General features: G+C 39.7%; 1 long non-coding RNA gene across 1 annotated transcript; it reads left to right on the top strand.

Annotated features, from left to right (window-relative positions):
- Positions 1 to 2,603: 2,603 nt before the first annotated feature.
- On the top strand, positions 2,604 to 4,950 carry LOC103478725 (uncharacterized). Its single transcript, XR_535836.2, has 2 exons — positions 2,604 to 3,716; positions 4,194 to 4,950. It is a non-coding gene; the product is annotated as an uncharacterized LOC103478725 (long non-coding RNA).
- The last annotated feature ends 206 nt before the right edge of the window (positions 4,951 to 5,156 follow it).

Genomic DNA, 5,156 nt, shown 5'->3' with positions numbered 1-5,156 from the left:
TACTGACACAGTGGTGAAGCTCGTGTTTTAAACTCAGGAAGACAGAGTCACAGCTAATCAGGGTTCCCACCTTCAGCAGCTGGCAGGAGCTGTATTGAGTTTGGCAGCCTGAAACGAAGCAGAGCACCAGGAAGCCGGTGGTAGAGAAACACGGCTGCCCAAGAGCAACTCGGCGGGAGCTCCTGCTTCATTTATATCCTGCAAACACATCAAAAAAATAAGGGCCTCACACTCCTCTGCAGGCTTCAAAGCGGCTCTGATTTTTCACTGTAATAATGAGAATAAAAAAAGAAAAAACAAAGGCGAGCTTCTTTACACGGATTAAAAACGGTATGTAATAACACATTCAGACTGTCCTCATTGATCTCTGGGTTGTCTGTTCACTCTGAGCTTATTAAGGGGGGATCTTGAGCGCAGCGGCTGCTGTTGACAGTGTGCTCTTTGTGGTTTATTTATTGCATTTTCACCTGGAGTGTAACCGCTAAAGCATGCTTGAGGTGTTCCATGAGATCTCAAAACCTGAAGATGCCACTATTTTCTCCTCAAAGTGAAGCTTTTCTCAAGAGAGAGGGGTTCTAGTTTCTGTCTAAGCAATTACGAGCCCCCTGTATTTATGAGGGTTGGCACCTCATAAGTAGCATTGTAGCATCCTTGGCTGAATAATGCCAAGGATATTATCAGACCTTTACAAGAGCTGAGAAGTCGAGACTCACAATGTAAGGTTCTTGTCTAAACCGGGTTGTAGCTTTCAAAAATAACTGCATTGAGAAATGTTTTTCTCCACGTTGAAGCACTGAGAACAGCCAAAACACGAGTTTTTACACCTCCAGACCTGCAAGTGGTGCTAAACATGAAGTATGTTTCATGTTTAGCAGTAAACACAACAAGAAAAACAAGGATGCCAGGCAACAAAGCACAAATGGAGTGTTTTGAGTGGAGTGACGACAAAGTCGAGCTTCTGCTCATTGGATTTTAAGATTAATAAACTACAAGACGGCGACACCTGTTATGTCTGCCATTGTTTTTGTTAAGTATGATGCATTTAAGGTTATAGGTCATGTTAGCATTCGGGCTAAAACGTCAGCGCTTTTACTGTTCACATGAATATGCAAGGACAAGATTTACACTCAGGAACCCGTTTCATAAAAAGAGAAAAACAAAAAGAAAAAAGCTTAGGGTCCCCTAAAACACCACTTTCAATCATTCCCATTTTCAAAAAAAAAAAAAAAACCCTAATGAACTGGGCCTTATTTTGATGTAAGACAGGAAATAACACTTGAGTTTGTGTCTTGGGTTATGATGGATTCACGTACAGAAGCCTGTTTTACATAATTCTTTAAATCTGTTTTCTTTGCTCGCTGCTTCAGTGTCACAAACCATCTTTCAGCTCGTTTGTGACACATCAAAAGGGAAAACCTTTTTCTTGTGTTGTTTTTTTAAGAACCATCGTTAACTGGTTAGAAATCCGAACACTGTTAATATTTAAAAGTGGGGGAGCGATGCCTAATTTTTTTTCACTCCAAAATATCTGATTATGCCATCTGTAGTCTTCATCGATTCGTATTGTGTTTCATACTTTACTCCCTTGTTTAACGCCATTTCTCGTTTTATTGCATCATCACCATGATCACGGCTGTAAAAAGGTTTGTTTTTTCCAAGAGGTTTTGAGTTTCTTTAAAACTTGATTTTAGGCTATAGGCTAAAACCTATCCTCCGAGTCAAGGGAATCAAAATGAGCTTGACTTCACACCATCTCACCAAGATTACTTTCCACAATTACAGCTGCTTTTCTTTTATAACAAATTGTAAAACAGTCCATTGATTTCCAGTGAGAGGAAGAAAAAATAGGCTCCTGAATAGGCAGATTAAAACCGATAAGATGAATCTTACCTCCCACCATACCCACCCACACGCCCGCTCTGTTAAATTTCACGCCCGGCCGATTCTTGTCGTGATTGGATATGCAAGACGAAGAAGATATGAAGTTCACGGCTAGAGCGATATTTAGGAAGACAAGCAGGTAATGAGCAATAGAAACATGACCGCTGCCTCCTGGGACATGCTTGTTGCTGCAGTACATCAGGGCAGAAGAAAGCGAAAGGAAGACAGTTGTAGGTTTGTTATTTTTAGATCAGAGTGGTAGGCAAGAGTCCCAAAGGACGGCTCGGCGTATTTACAGAACTCAAACTGATGAGGAACTTCGCAAAAGTCCTACAGATCACATTAAGGACCGGCTTAATGTCTATTTTAGATCATAACAATGCCATGTAGCAACAAAAACTAGGTAATCAGTAGTCACTTTAATCCCATTTATTAGCAATTTGAACAAACGGAAAATGTATTTCCAAGTGTTCCAAGATGAACACTTATTTATCTTGAAATAACCCACTTTTCTTACGATATTTGCTTTGTTTAAATGTTTTGAAAAACTTGCTATCTCATGGTAATTCTAAAGTATTTTGAAATCACAAAAAAGGATTTCTGCTTTTAATAGAGAACAAGACAATCGCACGAAAGATGAAAATATCAAATCAAACTGATGGCCTTCGAGTTTATTCTCATTTTTTCACTTTATGCCTCAATCTACAGTCGTATGTGGAAGATGAACACAAAGCAGGATGTGATTGGCCAGCGGAAAGAGAAAACTAAAGTATTTTTTTTCTACTTAAATAACATTTTACATTGTTGACCAAAAACTGACATTTTTGTCTCACCTGACCAGAACTCATACTTCCTTCCATGCGACTGCTGGCTTGTGGCAACCTCAAATAAGATTTTTTTATGCTTTTTTTATTGTCAATTTTCCATGAAGACTGGCAATATTATCATGGAGTCCCCTGGCTGCGTCTGTGATTAACGTTTTCCTTTCTCGGCCCGTCATTTTCAGTCGACAACCACGTCTTGGTAGGTTTGCGACTTTACAAAAGAAAAGATTTCTCCAGGAAATGACATGAAACTAGACTAAATGTCTGGGGATCACTTGAAAATTGACAACTTACGGCTTTCTCATTTTCTGCTTCCATAGATGGGAGAAATTACTTTTCAAAGCGTAAAAAAACATTTTGATCTGGATACTTGAACTCAGTGAACCATGGCTCCAAATGAGCTTGGTATACAAAATTACATCAAAAGAACCACGACCATGCTGTTTGAGGATAAAAACAGCCCGTGCTTTAAATGTACTTTTCAGGACAAAAGTAAGCAAAGCATCAGCAGCTTTTAATTTACATTAAATTAGCTGGACTGTGCTGATTTCCTCTCCTTTCCCCCACCCCTGCTATCAGGAACAACTTTAGAGCTGCATCTGCTTTTTGACCAGATGTCGTCGGGATAGTTTTCGCTTTCGCGCCACAATGCGATTATGCAGACCACATCTCACAAACGAGCTGATGTGGTCCTTCTCGGAGATAAGCGTCGGTGGGGGGAACATGCGCCGCGCTTCTGTTTTGTCGTGCTGTTAAAGAAAGCTGATGGCTGCCACTTTCCCGTAAACACTCGCCAACAACGCCACACACTGATGCTTGCCGAATAAGATTATAAAGAGCTCACTCGTCTGCCTTTCTGCCGCTGAATAAGTGTGCAAAACTTCCACGAGGCTGCACTAACCAGCTTTGTGAGGTTGCCGTCGTCGTCGAGCCAATGCAACCCGCTGCTGAGGAAACGATAATAATCCTCTGTGCTGGCTTTGCTGAGATGTCTTCATCTTAAAATGCCTGGTAAGCAAAGAAAACATAAGCAAATGTATAAAAATAATATATATATATATATAAAAAAAGATGCTAAGTTAGAATTTACAGACAGGCTTCACACAGGCCTACTAAATCAGGCCAACGGCTATCAGTTCTGTCCTTCCAGATAAAAACAGTTCTGCTTAAATTAATTAGCTTTTTTTTTTCTCCCATACGAGAACAAACTTGCAGACCATAAACTATATATGAGCTCCCATCATCTGCCTAATTGATCCCCAATTAGCCATCAGTTATTTGATTGTCTCATCTAGCCTGCATGACACTGGTTTGTGTGTCAACTCGCTGAATGACAAGTAAGCGCTAATTAAAGACTGCGAAGCCATTTTCGAGGGAGGGGGGAGCCATATATATTCATGAGGCCGGATTAATTTGTAATAAAGACGTAATTTACCACCAGTGTGGAGAATATGACCTGTTCTCATGTGAAGCGGCTTCTCCCCACAGTACGTGGCTGCGCTCTTCGCCTTCTGGCGGACAGGACGGATCCATCTGCCGTAAACGGCCGGAACGGAGGAGCAATCAGAGCCCCGTCCAACTCATTATTACCTCTGGTTGACCACACAACGGTGATTTCAGTCCTGATCCAGAAGATTTTTTTTTTTTTTTTTTTTTTAACCATGGGCTGATTTTGACGTCTCTCACAAGGACATGAACTTTTTTTTTTTTTCTTTTAAAAGATGAAAATCTAAAACTGTGCAGAGCAAAAGCCATATTTTAGAGTGGAGGTAAATTATCCAAAACGTGCACTCAAAAAAAAGTCTTAATTGGATTTTTAGGAAAGTAATGGGTTTTCCTTCCTTGTTTAAATCCAATTTGGAGTTGTTAAGACTGTGACTGTTTAGAAAGCACACTGAGACGAACAAAGAGGAATCCCATCCCCGAGGATATTGTGCGTGTCTGATTTATTTAGAGACTTTAATTGCTGCTTGTTCAACTACTGCAGCAGCATGATGTTCAGGTAAATTTATAGGAAAGCGTGATGAACAAGAAGGTTATTTTGTGGAGTACAGAGTCGTCATTTCCTTACAATGTTGTTGTTTTTTTCTGGTTGCATTTAACCAAACACTGATTAATGATGAAAGTAAAGATGTCTCAAACCAAATGCAAATGTGAATAAAAGCAAAAGTTGCAAAAAAAGAAAGAAAAAAAAAAGTCCCAATGCGATGCTACATTGAGGTTAATAAAACCAATTCCACATCCAGAGCTGTGAAAAGGTTTTTGCCTCCTAATAGATTTCTTCTCCTTTTTCACACTGGGGTGTTTCAGACCATAAAGCAAATTTAAATAGCAAAGAAAAATAAAGTAAGCAAACTCAAAGTGCAGTGTTCCAATTATATTTTTATTTATAAAAGGGAGAGAAAGATATTCAAAACAACCCGACCCTGTGAGAGAAGTAAAAACTGCCAA

The sequence above is a fragment of the Poecilia reticulata genome, chromosome 2 (genome assembly GCF_904066995.2).
Source record: "Poecilia reticulata chromosome 2, P_reticulata-male-v2, whole genome shotgun sequence".
In the NCBI taxonomy this organism is placed as follows: domain Eukaryota; kingdom Metazoa; phylum Chordata; class Actinopteri; order Cyprinodontiformes; family Poeciliidae; genus Poecilia; species Poecilia reticulata.
The sequence above is the reverse complement of the archived record's forward strand: the minus strand, read 5'-3'. Positions and strand labels throughout refer to the sequence as shown.